The sequence below is a fragment of the Epargyreus clarus genome, unplaced genomic scaffold, assembly GCF_041222505.1.
Source record: "Epargyreus clarus isolate Ecla_fem2 unplaced genomic scaffold, WU_Ecla_fem_2.2 ptg000019l, whole genome shotgun sequence".
Classification (NCBI taxonomy): Eukaryota; Metazoa; Arthropoda; class Insecta; order Lepidoptera; family Hesperiidae; genus Epargyreus; species Epargyreus clarus.
Window position 1 is genome coordinate 16,440,292 of NW_027332227.1, and position 14,955 is coordinate 16,455,246.

At 34.5% G+C, this 14,955-nt stretch overlaps 1 protein-coding gene across 2 annotated transcripts in view; it reads right to left on the reverse strand.

The window, feature by feature from the left end:
• LOC140750491 (EGFR adapter protein) overlaps positions 1 to 14,955 on the reverse strand; it is a 138,195-nt gene that overhangs the window by 87,933 nt on the left and 35,307 nt on the right. The gene's annotated exons all lie outside the window — the stretch shown is intronic.

Genomic DNA, 14,955 nt, shown 5'->3' on the forward strand with positions numbered 1-14,955 from the left:
GGCAACTGGACAATAGATAAGGAATACTGAAATCCACTCTATATTTTAATTTTCTTTATAATAATTGTTGGGAAGATAGAGATAAATAACCAAATATAGAGTGGCTGTCAATCCATCACCGTCCCAATGCTGTGTGCAGTGGCATGCGTGGACACGAGTGTCTACTCAAAATAAGAAGAATCTGGGCCAATCTGTCTAGATTGGATCTGATTAATATGGAATACAAAGTTCAAATTACATCTTAATGTCGATTATTAAATCAAGCCTGAATGCAGTGTTCATCTTCGTGTGATCATTTGTCATGATCGAAGTGTGGGTGTTTATTTATAGAAAAATATAGTACAAATAAAACTCGATATTTCCTCTACTGGATATATCGATGAAATGCACTCATATAACATGTATATGTGGATTAGCGAGGCGCAACGAGAAACAAAACATTAGCTGAGTGACCCCGATGCGCTGAGCCGTGCGACGCGGCGCTGCTCGCTGTGCATTTGCGAAATTGTTTTCTTTTAAATGCTACAGGACTTGGTATATAACGCTACGATATCGTGAGTATTAGTCTCCTGCTTTGTTTTAATCCAAGAGCACATTGTTAAGTATTCGTAATTCAGTTGCTTTGACCTGCACCGGTGATGCTATTGAGTCAAACCACGAAGTGTCTTGCTAACTTATAATAATTGATTTAATAGAAATTAAAATCCTTGCTTTTTTGCAATTCTGTTATAAAAAGCAACAATAGTCGTGCTACTTTATTTTGGTATCAGGAATTCTAATTTTTTTAGGTGTCACAACATCATTTTCATATAGTAGCGTATGGCAGTAGTTACGTAAAATTACAGATTAGATATTACGAGTACGTACTCGTAGTCCCATAACCATCACTCAGCACATCCTGTTGATTAACTAAGTTGGGAAGTAGTCATAATTTGCAGATAGCATCCACGTAGCGTAGCGGAAATCACCTAACTTTACTTATAAACCTTGTACTCGTAAAAATATTATATAACGGTTCTAAATCATAATTTCTTATGTACTCAAGTATTTTATAACGAAAAAAGAAGGTGGCTGGATAAAAGGAAAAAGAGATTAGAAGTGAGAGTTGTGTAAATCAAATATTTATTAATTTGGAGGTCCAGAATTCGTAACGTGGTTTCGTGCAGTCCACGGTTTTATTTTTTTAATAATAGTATAATATTTTTTTTATTAATACAATAAAAAATCGGTAATGAAAACTTCGTCAGACTAACTTCTTATCCTCCTTAATTCCTTGACTTGAACTATAGGCATAGACTATAGTTCAAGTCTAAACCTTTCTCATTTTAAGATGAGACTCATAGAGCCCTTTGCCCAACAATGGGATAGAAACCACAACTCATTTTTTATACAAGAAAAATAAACTGCTATATATTAGATTGCCGTAAAGTGTTTGTAAAACCCCAGAAAAAGTTAATTTGTTTTTTTAATAACGCTGTTTTAACCCACTGTGAAAAATAATGGGTTATTAAAACTGAAAGTATGTTGGTGCTTCAGAACATTCCCTAACTTCTATCGGAGTAAAACTATTACGAAGTCACATTATTATATTAAAATATTTCAGAGGAACGGTCTCTTGCTGAAAAAGGATTTTTTTATAAGTGATGAAATCTCTCCGCAAGTTATGCTGAAAGTTTTCCCGCGAACTTGGAATTCAGGGTTGCTTGATAGTTAAAACTTGGTTGAAGTATTTTTATGTTACACTGTTGGGCAAAGGTCACAACTGAAAGAAGCCTAGGCTATATACTCTACTACGCTACTCCAATGTGGATTAACCATGAAATTGGTAACTATCTAATGATAATATCCAAAACTAACACATTTAACGCATGTTTAGCCACCAACGGTCACCCATCCAATTCCCGATCGCATCCAGCTTCTTAACTTTTAAAATATTTTTTTTTTCCACATAGTTTACTGACTCATATTTTTATCATAGTTTTGTAACACATTCTTTTCCCTTTGTTCACATTTTTTATTTACCTGATTTTCTTAATCAAAAGGGATTTTTTATATAGCTCATATTTTTTTTAATAAAACAAAAACACCTTCATTAAATTCAGTTCAATCTGGTCATGATTTCATTGGTCGCGGCATGAACGATTTGTACTTGGCTGTAGCAGCCCTGGGCAGAGTCCCTGGAGAAATGAAGCAGGTAATTTAATAACCGGCTGATATTGCTGCAGACGAGGCGACTGTCACCGTGGCCTTGGAGAACATTGTGCTCTATATAACGTCAAATATTAAAATTTTATTAAATAAAGCTTTTAGTTGAGCAGGTGTACTTTTACGTAAGTTGGTAAATGTAAGTAACTTCTAACTTTTACATTTTTAGATTTTAATTCCATTTGATGTAGTAAAGTACCTACACTTTGGGCGCCTTATTGGGCTACCCAAGGTTTCATTTCGAAGTAAATCTTAATCTAAAAACGTATGTATTATACGGAAAAGTACATTTTAAAAATATTATAACAACATTATAGTTGTAAAGTTTGCATCAATTGTGCCGATAAAAATAATTGCTTTGAAATGGTACTTTTATAGTTCACAGTAACATTTAATAAACTTATTAATATTTAATTATATGTTACGTATTTTACGAGATGAGGTTTGTAATTTACTATAATAATAATCTTCCTTACTGCTGCTATTAACTTTGATTTTACTGGTCTGTTTTAATTATTTGAATCTCTTAACGGTTCTACTTGAGGTTTTTACAGGCAATAAATCTATCAATAAGTGTTTTATGTTATGTTTCGGTGAAGTTGGAAGTGACAGTTATTGTAGAAGTGCATACTTCAGCTTTAATAGCTGCTTAAATAACAAACAGTATCCATGTTGAGTTTCTCTAAAATGACCGTTAAACAGCCTGCGTGTAAGTATGAATGATATCGTCTTTGATTACGTAATTACAGCATTCGAACTGGAATAAAGCACCGTTTAATACTACTGGTGGTGCAGCGGTAGTATCATCGTAGACGAACTACTTTAAGTTCTAACACGTTTTTACCACCCAGGCGACTTCTAAGGTTTGATAGTATCATGAAAGTACCTAGTACAATACTTCGTACAAATTATTCGTGAGCGGACAAACTGCAAATTGAACCAATGGAGTAAACGGCGTAAAATTAATATTTTCGGTGCTTGAGTCAACATTATGAGTGTTGTAAACCAACATTGAGCGAATGCGGTCGTCGCTCACGTGCCGCGGGGACGCCGCGCGCCGCCGCCACTAATTGGGATAATTAGCGAGTATCTTAAACACAACTCATTATGAACAAAATTAAACTTTTCTATAACTAAAAAATTGACCTGTCTGGTGGTTTTACGATTTTAATTACATGCACAGGATTCCAAAGTTATGCTTATTGCTGATTAATAACTGAGTCCCAAACTTTGACGATTACAGTAAACGTAGCTTATCATGTAGAAAAGCTATTTTACATTTTTATAAATAAAATATGGTAATTATTTTTCAAATGTACCTACATTAAAATTAAAGAACGATGGTTCGTTTTATTTGGAAAAGTAAATATACTTAATATTTTTAGTAATAATTTAATCAATTGTTTAGGTAAATATTTAATATAGACTCCAAAAGGTTCTCCATATTAAATGTTATTTCTATGTATGTGTTTCTCATTGATATCCCAAAGCTATATATCTCACGCTATTATTTTATACGTCTGACCAAGTAATACCCTTGTTATAGGTTCAGCAATAAACCTTGTCCGAGGGTTATAATAACGCGGTTCTAACTGCGCGGTTATGCTGTGCCTCATCAAGTTTATGAATCACTAACTGTCCGAAATGATCGAAAGGGTACAGCGGCTTACTGTTACGTATTTTACTTGCCCGTGGTCATGGCAGTTTTCAAGGCTATAAGAAAGGTATGTTACGTTAATTACCACATCTTTTGTGTCCCTAGCTGGTTCACGAAGACCTGTTCTTAGATTTTGAAGCAGAAACTTTTATGTTATTTTATTCGATTCTATTAGATGTGGCTATTTTTTTCTAACCTTATTTAGACGTTTTTATTATAAATACTATCATCTCTTATCGAAACGTAATATCGACACGCTGATAGTAATTATAAATAATATTATTTGCATAGTTCCAATTTATTTCTTAGTAACTATATTCCTTAGTTCCTTTATCATCTACATCAAAAAGCTGTGCTTTTATGTTTTCCACCTATAGATTTTCTGCCCCAGCACTCACTAACGAAAAGCATCCACCCCATTTTACTGCGTAACAACCCTTTCGGCACTATGCACCCCTGCACTTCCTTTCCGATGTTTCAATCGAAGGCTTCTAAAAGCTTCGCAAGCGGACGTGGATGTGCTTTTCTTTTTTCTTTCCTTTTAGACAAATAAGCCGAAAACTTTTCATCGGCCGGCTCTGTAGGAAATATGAATGTTAGTGACGGATGATAGGGTCGTGACATATATTTTTAAGACAAATTCAATGTTTTGAATTTTCGGCTACACAGACTAACGAAATACAAAAAAAAAAAAACAGCAGCTTGTCTGAAAATAAGAAGAAGCTGATACAAATGGACTTGTAACTATTTAATCAGAAATTGTATTAACTCATTTACAAATACTGTACAAAACGATTTAATAAGAATTAAATTATATGAAATATAATAAATTATATTATATTAAATTATATGAATTCTAAAAATATGAAAAATCAAGTAATAGAAACTTAGGTTCCTTGAAATGTTATATTTTAAAGTTAAATAAAAATGACAATGAAGTTACAATAAGTAACTTCATTGAACATCCTCCAACTACAGGTTAATTTAAAACCCATACCACAACAGAGGAAATTTCACATAAAAATGAAGTTATTGCATTATATTCCATCTATTTCTGGCACCCCTACCGGAGTGAGGGCTGACAGATTGCAGTTTCCAATATCTCATAACCGGAGTAGGCCCGAGTTCGCGTGGCCGGTGCTTTCAACGCATGCAATTCCAATACCGATGCTTAGTAACCTATTTTGCAAATCATGACAATTCCGTTTCAAAAAGGAATGGAGGAATGATCCAAATTTTCAGACTGTCATATTACTCGTACCTAACTTTGAATTTTAAGATACTAAGTTTAATCTTAAGATACCAAGTTTGAGCTTTCTTTGAAGTTGTTTTATAATTAGACAACAGTTACATTACCGGAAATTGATTAAATTCTAAAGAATAGATATAGGCTCCCCAATTTTCGGAGTACGACACTTAACTACTAGGTTACACATCTATGACTACGACCTCTGAATCACCAAATCAAATTATCAGTCTGGTCAGGGTTCTGAGCTTGGGAAATAGGTTTTCTTCCATCGGCTCCCAATACTTTGGGCGATGTAATATTTTCACCACTTCAGCTGACTAAACCTAATCGCTTAGTTTTCAAACGATTACAACAGCTATAACGATATTTGAGCTGAGTGATAGTCACGAAAATATGGTTTTACCTTTACTATATAGTAGTATTATCATGTTGACACTCATAATTAATTCCATAGGGCGCACACCCTTGCTCGTAGAAACTCCAGGGTGGGATGCTCGTAAAAATATAATCAAAGTTTCATCGTACGGGGGTTACGTGCTTATGTTACACTCTCTCGAAATTTACAAAATACGAATACAAAAAGGTGAAAATTGTTAAGGTGAAAATTAAAGCACGTTCTCATATGGCTACAGTGATTAGATTCCAGTTTTTATAAGTTTTCATGTTAAGGTGCCCCTAAACCGTTAAAACCTTGCGTTGAACATGTTTACCGTGTATTCATTAGTATGTGATTGGCCCCATATTTGGCATTTATAATTATTTGCTCTTATAAGCTTTAGGTACCAAATAATGTAACATGCCCTATGCCAACCTGATAGTTAAAAGCTATTTGCAAGTTTATTACACCCTACATTATTAACAGTAATTAATACAAAAAATGAATGAGTAAATAAATTAGTAGAGCATGTAATATTTTGCTAATGACTCACCCAACCATAAAAAATACAGACGCGTTGTAACGCGTCCGAAGACAAATATTAGCAAATGGTAAACGATGCGCCTAATGTGGACTGTGATGTAATAAAATGATCAAGGCCGGTGTGATGCGTGTGTGTTCATCGTTAAACAACGTGTTTACGGTTTATTGGATGTGTGATAATACTGCGGCACTTATTTTTTGGTACAATCTTCTGTAAGGCTTTGTGGTGGGCAAAGTGGACGGGAGAACCTCGAGAGACAGATCACCTAGATGATGGGTTAACTCTATAAAATATATTATGAAACTCGGTAACAACTGCTCTCAGGCAAGCCGAAGAAGAAGTTGGCATAGCGGCAGCTTGTCATATCAACTTCCCGGAACGGACACCACCTGCAGTGACGAAGAACATGTTGAAGAAGAATAAGTCCTCTAGGACTAAACAGGGGCTGCAAACGAACATATTTCATTACGTACATTAACGACGACTGTATATAAAGTAACATACAGCACACAATACGGTATAACAAAGTACGTTTCTCGTTCCGGGAGATCGCGCAATCCGAGTTTTATTGTCTCCTCTCGACTTCATTCTGCTGCGCTCCAACAAACGTCTAATTTAGGCAGCAATCAGCGACAGCCGCGGGGAAATAAGGAAATAAACTCGGTTTGGGATATACAAGTATGGCCCTTACTGTTTGTTTGTTGGTCTAACTTGATATAATGGAGAATGTGAAAAGATTTTAAAATAAATAAGTACATCTTTTTGTGATCTAAAATCGTGTTTGAGTAATTTACAGAGAATTTTCGACAAATGCCTAAATAGTAAAATCTCATATTTATTGTTTGTATTTTTAAACGGACTTATAATGGAAACAGTTTAAATGAATAGGAAGAATAAACTTCCTCCCTAAGTATTCCCTAAAAGCTATGACATGGAATCCTTCAAGAAAGGTTCAAATGCAGCTATTATTTTAAGCCTCACATGCATGATTCCATCTGTCCAAAGGTGATAGTGACAATTCTCTATCAAGAATAATAATAGCCATAATAGAGAGGTTTAATCATAAAAAAAATCATAAATAACTTAAGCCATTTCGTACCCCAGAAGCGCGAAAAAGAAAAGACACAGGATTCACAAATGGTCGCTGCGCGTGCAATAATCCTCTTTTCAAAAAGGAAAGCGAACGCTGTTTAAGCAGTCGTCGTCAACAATCTCAGTGTACATTATTCCTTTTCTACCTCATTCCACGGCGCTTAGAGACTTAAGTGTAATTTGGGCCATCAGCCGCAGACGACGCCCTGATTGCGGAACGAATCGCGGTTTAAAACGCTGCGGATCGCAGATTTTTTGAGAATTGATTGGTTTGTTAGTAAACATTTGTAAATAATAGTGTGACTTGCCCACGTGTTAGTTAGTCTTTATAAAATTCAAGGTTAGTATTGTTATCATAGTAATAATGTTAATAAGTCTAAATATAAATCAATCATGTAATCCTTCTTACACGAATCGCAGTGATGGACCATTATTTAATTTAAGTTGTTCTTATAATTGCACATACTATATATTCGTAGTTAAGAGTGTTTTTTTTCTCTATTTTACTTATGGACATGGATGGAGGCAATTGCCTTATACGCTTTATAATATTAACCTTCACCTTAACCTCTCATTGGAATGTGGAATGGAATTGATTCGAATTGAAATGTTATCAACATTAACCACATAATACCACATTACTTATGATTCATGGGTCTATGTAAGTATGGATCTCCTTTGACAAATAAGACTAAAACCAAAGCTTGCATATCTGGCCAATGTCGGTAGAGTTAATTAAACTTTACTTACAAGAAAACTTTTTCGTTCTCCAAACTATACAAGTACAAACACATTGCCTTTACACGTTATGGAGCACTATACGACCGCCGACCACAATGTGTTCCGCAAGGTCCGTTAGATTAGCCGGGCCGTGCGGGCCGAGCAGACTGCGCATAATTGGTTATGTGCCACTGGACATTGATTGGTCTCGTCTGGTGTTCACGATGCCTCTGGTTGCTCTTGTTTATATTTCAATCAAAAGCAAATAATGAATTTGATTAATTTTTAAATAATTCTACAAATTCTTCTTGATAGTACTGAGAACTTGCGACATTATTGTTGTTTATTACACAGTTATCACAGAATGAGGATTCTTCTAGAAATTAATGGAATTCCGAAGTTTAAACGGTGAAAAAGTGAGTATGGTTTGATCGGAAGGTACCACCGATATATCTACATCTACGGTAGAAAGGTGTGGATACAGAAAGAGCCACAAAGAAGATGTGATTATCCTAATCCTGAATAATGGCAATATATCCGCATCTGTGATCGACATCCGTTAGAACCCCTCTCGGTGATCATCGTTTACTACTTTAATCTTCTAAAAAAAGTTTACTACAATCTTAACGTATGGCTCAAGGAATTTTATCAATCGTTTTGATTACCTTGAGAAGCGTGCCAAATTTAATTCTACAATTTAACGAAACAATCATATATCATTACTAAGGACTACATTTCAGTTAATGTATACGGGCAACGTTACTTATGCCGCAAAACCTTTGACAGTACAGCAGCAACCGACAGTTCCTCAGAGAAATGTTAATAATCTCGCAGGCACAAGTCTGCCTCACAAAGGACGCCTTTTGATTTGTCCGGTGTCGTTTTACTTTAATTCGGAGTCTGTCTGCCTTCCCGCCCCTCGGGTGAATAGGGTGACCATCGCGCCCACAATATGAAGGATAATCCCCCGATTAACTTCATACAAGTCACTACTTATTACGTTGTCAGACTTAGTAACAGTGGTAGCAAGGCATCTGAGGGTACACTGATGTATCTTTTTCGCTGATTTCTCTAATTATAATGCAGTAGATTATTTTTCTTTAAATATATTTATGTTTCATTCTAGTATTGATTACGAAAACCAATATCATAAATCCCAGTACATTATAACCAATACTATAATACAATTTTAGGTCAGGCGTTGAGAAATGATGAAAATAATATAACATGACTGTTTTTGAAGTGAAGTAAAATAAAAGAATTATTTATTTTGTACATAGGCACTTAGGTACAAATTGTCAGTTACATTATTTTTTTATTCGGATTTTACCGGATCGGATTATCCATATATCACTGAAAACGTTCGTAAAAATAATCGTGTCCTCCTTTATGTTCCATAGTGTGGTCACTTTGATGCAGATTAATCTCAATGTGGCCAGGAGAAGCCACTCCCTTTAATAGACCTTTGTTAGGACCCTGAAAGGGACTATAAGTTCTGAAACAACAATTTCAACTTTTTGACAAAGTACCCTTTTGAACCTGAAAATTTCGGTTAAGGTTTGTTTTTTGGAATGACAAATGGGAGTTACGTGAAGTCAAAATGACATCAACGTGCCAGTTTAAAAGTAAAAAAACGTTTGTGTGACGATTAAAACTTAATTAAGATACATAATTATTCTGGTTATTTTTTTAAATTTTTGATCTTAAATCTTCATTCATGTGTTAAGATTAAAATTAATATGAATATTTAAAACTAGAACTCGTTTTCAGTGAAAATTTAAATTAAATTAGTTATCTGATAAACTTGACGGATATAAATTTAAATAATTTAATAATAAACGCTAAAAAATATTATAACTGTTAAAAATTATAATAAACTATTATTTATACATTATTACTATTTATTTTTAAATGTATTTATTTGTATTAACGATTTTCATTAGCAGTTAAGAGATTTCGGAATAACATAACCTCTTAAAGTAATGAATTCCACATACACGAGTAGTAATGATCATTAGCAGCTTAACAATCAGTGCGAGTATCCGCACGCCGGCAGTCCCTGAGGGAACGCGAGGATCATAGGGACCAGTCGGCTGTGAACTGGATATTGTCATCAAATCTATCAAAGAGGTTCCCGATAAAAACACTACTAATTATCCGAATGCAAGAATACATATAAAATGAAAATTTCGGAGCAAATGTGGGAACTGTTTTAATCCACATATTTAAAATTTATTATTATCTAGACACATAGAGTGTCTGAAAAAATTCGAATCATGGGCGAACTTAAGTTCAATGATAATGCTAGTTGCTAACTGTACAAAATAAAAGGCAAAATTGTTCAATCGCTTCAAAATTGTCACTTTAGAAAAATAGGTAACTTTTACTATACCAATTTCTATTTTATATTAAGATTTAAATGACATTTAATTACCTTAATTGCATTGAACGTTTTAATAAATACTTGAGTTACATTAAGGAAACCCCAGACAGGATAAAAATGGCACAATTAGGGTGGTGTGCGATGGCTCTGAATATAATTGAATATACCCCGTATCCGTGTCGTCAGGGCCCTTCGCAAAGTAAATGTAGCGGGCAGTGGTTAAACTTTACATATTTTTAAGCTTAATGGAGAATCATTTATCGATGATGTATGACTTGTTATGTGAAGGAACGTAACCGTGGTCCTTCTTTAAGCGTACGACCATCTAATGTAAATCATCGTATAAAGTTGTTTTAGATCGTCATTACTGTCTAATTTTTGAGCAAATGTCTTCCTCACAGTGAAAAGATTAGCATATATACAATTAAAGTTGAACATTGGCATTGTTTTACCCCTAAGCACTAAATTAAAGCTCTAAATAAAAGTCAAAAGAACCAAATCATAAAGAAAGCCTCAATCAAGCTTAAATGATTTCAAACGTTTTCTAGATTCTAAAATTGAAACACTTTGCTTGTGATGTGACTTCTGCTTCCTCACTCAGTGTGCCTTTATAACATCCTTTATAGTGCACATTACGAACACAGCGGCCCTCAAAGGGCTGCATTCAGTAATTAGCGTTGTTTAAGAGCACGCAAGTTGTTATGCACTTGTGCGATACGATTCTTATTAATGTTCGTTAGATCTTGCTACGGGTCATTGAACTCGAGGGCTGTTGAAGGTCTGACGGGAAAGCTATATGTGCTTTCAGCAGAAGATTTAATATAATTGCGTTAAGTATCTTTTGAGATATTGAAGTAACGAACAAGCAGTTCATCTGATGGCAAGTAGTCACTACCGCTCATGAACTCGTAGTTCATGGACACTTTTTAAAAATGCCAGAATACACTTTGGCATTTTTAAAAAATCTAAAATAAAAGGAATATTTTAATCAAAGATATTTTTAATATATTTTCCCAATAAGCTGCCATGGTTTGGTAAAGTTTTTCGGTTTTGGAGAAGAAGCGACGAAAACCTCCTTGTTTTTTATGCAGTTAAATAATGGAATAATTGTAACATTTTTGTGGTTACGTTTTTTAATAATCATGAATTATAAAAGGTCCCCATGTAATAATATTGAACCCCTAAAATTATTGAAACAAAAAATCAATTTGAGGTAACTTAAAGGAAAAGATTCTCCGATATTCGTAAAACTTTATAGAAAAGTTCCGTCTTTTCAATTCGCACGTCGTAGAGTGGAATTCCCTGTCGGATTCTCCTCAACTTTTCGACTTTAAAAGGAATGGCCTACTCCTATGCCGCCTTAATCCTCGCCAGGACGCATGAGGATGCAGATTTAAGTATAAAAGATTGTGACTGAAATGCAGGCGTTTTCAGCATACATTCTCAATTTCAAGATAAGATATAATATTCACGAATTTTAATTTTTCTTTACTTACTAAAAAAATGAAATAGTGGAAATTTATATTTAGCCAAATATCATACAGACTTTGACTGAACCAGTTGACAATCTTCATAGAAATAAAAATAATTTAATAAAGGTAATTTTAAAACTACACTAATATATTGAAATTAAAGTAGGTTAGATTATATTATTATATTTCAGTTAAAAATCCTAGATCAATATGCACGTTTTCTATGGAAACTCAAACGCGTTGAGGCGTTACCGAATATAACGGAACTAAGGCCAAAATAGAGCAAAATGTACGGTTGGAGTTACTTTGTAATATTTTCCTAGGTGTTACTCGTTACAGGGTTGTTCCCACGTGTAAGAAATAGCTCGTAGCGGACAAATGAGGGCAGGTTGTTAGCGGCGAGCGGCCGACAGCCGCGGGGCCCGCGCCGGCTCATCACTCCGATTTGGTTTACGACCTTGTTGTAGGATGAAACATGGATAAAAATATATATCATGACTGTAAGACTTTGCTACATACCGCATAAGACATAGAAAAGTTCCTCCCAGTCCTTAAATGTTGATATTCTTTTGTATTGCAAGATTGCATGTAATAATAGCTCATGACCATAGAGACTGTGACCTCTAATACTCTGAATGTCACCCTCTTGTTAACACGATTGTGTACTCGCTCAGCTTTTATAAAAAAATAAAATATCCATCCGGTGCATAAGTAAATAATTTAATAACACATGAATTTATGGTTATTTATTAAAGCAGGATTTGTAATGGGTTTTCTCATTGTTCTATTTAGACGTAATGGTAATCCACCATGCACCTGTATTGAACAGTGACTGCAAATTTTCATTATAAAAGTAGGTAATGGAAGAAAATATACTTTTTCTCGCTTTATTTAAGACGTTTATCTTCTTACATATAAACAACACATTGTTTTCCTATTTGCAATGTATACTTAAATTAGCTCTCTGTATTTGTCTACCAAATTGCAAGAGTAGTAGAAACATGTACATGTTGGAAACCCGCAACGTTACGTATGTGGGTAAAGTTAAATGGCATATCACTAGATACATGCCAGTACAAGAACCAATGAATAAATTTACCCAGTGCACTGGCACAACAAATCTGCATGTACACACATACGCTGCGGCGGTGACGGCTCGCTACGACGAATTCACTTTTAATTATTTTCTGAATCATGACTATAATTATATCTAGGTAAGTACCTATATAGGTGTAGTAGGCAGACGACTATTACAAAAATATATACACGTCTAATAACGTCTCTACTTTCGAAAGTAAATTAATTGTGTGATTAAATTATTGTTATATTGTAATAATGTCATGTTATCAATTATGATTGATAATTTATTAATGAACAAGAAAATGTTACTATTGTATTTGTGTCTACCTGCTGGTCCTATTGGTAAATTTTATAGAGTTTCTCATTATAGAATTTTCCCCTAATTTCTACCTGTACTTTACAAGTAGCGATTTAAATCGCATATTTCAGAAAAAATATATTTACAAGCATTTGATACATTCCTTCACTTTCTACAAAAAATTTAAAACCGTATAATGGGGTTCACTTTTGAATGGGAGAAACTTATTAAATAATAATGTAGGCTCCCAATTAGACCGCAGCATTACAAACACCACTAAAAATCCGCATAACAACGCGTACTACGTTCGTCGTAAGCGAGTGTGACAGAACATCATTGAACTTGTCTCATTTCCTGCGAGTCCCGCGAGACAACGCCGCGTCGAACTACTTACAGCGAACCCTGTTACACTTGTACCCTTGTACTGTACACTGCGATAAATTCTACCGACTTTTAAAAATAAACGCTAGTTTGTTTCAGTACTCATTTTGACTAGATATTTTCTAGGAGATATAGATAATAAAAGGGATCCGTCCTTCTATTTTCTGCATTTTATTATGTACGTTTCATGAATGCAGGTTGGACTCTGATTCTTATGTTGAAGTGCTATAATGGCCAGAATACAAACAAATAGCCTAAAAATATACATTTTTATTTTTAACTTGAACTTTTTTAATTTGATTTTTATTTATTAGTATACTTAGAAATGATTACTATGGATATTTAACACAAATCTGAGTTGAGCCTTACGTTGATAATTACTTAATATTTTAGCTAGAGAGACAACCTTAAAACTATAATAAAAATGCAATACATAAAACATGACACGCAGTACAACAAACTATATGTAGACGCATGTCCGCTCGTGTCACAATTCTACAGGGACAAAGCAAGTGCCATTGTGTTTTACACTTGAAGAACTAAGCCAAACATCTCCGTTTCATGCTCCCTGCATAGGAGTAAACGGGATGGCTGTATTCATTTGGAGAGCTCAATAAATGTAACAAAATTGCCAAAGGCTAAGCAGCCGGGGGTCGATTTCGTAGAGTCCATTTACAGTAGAAGGGTTACGAGGAGCGTGTGGGCATAAAGTTGATCCTAGCGATGGAAGTAAGGCTCTATTTCAAAGTATTGTTAGGAAATTTGTTCGGAAAGTTTTCGCACAGTTCTGCTGCTCAATGGATCTATCGACAGGATTAGGATTTTGTGAAATTGGAAATCTGAGGACTGAGAACTTTTTCTACAACACTTTAAGTCTAAGGCGTTGAATTTCGCCTGTAATTTACCGACAAGCGCAAGCAGTTTATCACGCCATTTGTAAAATGAAACATGCTAGTTTATTCACAGCTTTTCCATTAACGTGACACTTTGGAAAAAAACAGAAGCTTGTATTTATACTAAATTAGAAGAGAAATTTTAATCACATGGTAGTCAAAATGGCGTTTAATGTAGAACACAACGGTGTTAGTACTTTTCAGGACTAAGTAAACACGAGTACACTTTTATACTATAGTTATTGCAAAATTTGCATGGCGTACTTCTATTGTACTATATTTGACTTAGGGCCGATTTTTCAATTCTCAAATTACTCTCCAGACAGTTAACTGACGGGTAAAATTACCTGGCTGTTTAACCGAGGAGTAAAAATTTTCAATTTTTCAATGATTTTTTATCCGAGCAGTAACTATCTATCTGTTGTCTATGCATTTCTGTTGCTAATTTCACTCTAAATGTACGCAAGCGAGATGCACATATACAATCACTGCAATGTTAGACTGAAATAAGGCAGAAGTTAATGTTTTACATTGACATACGTCAAAAGGGACGTCAATTGTGTTTGTTGGTGCATATTTGCGACTTGGTGTTCGTTTCTTTATTT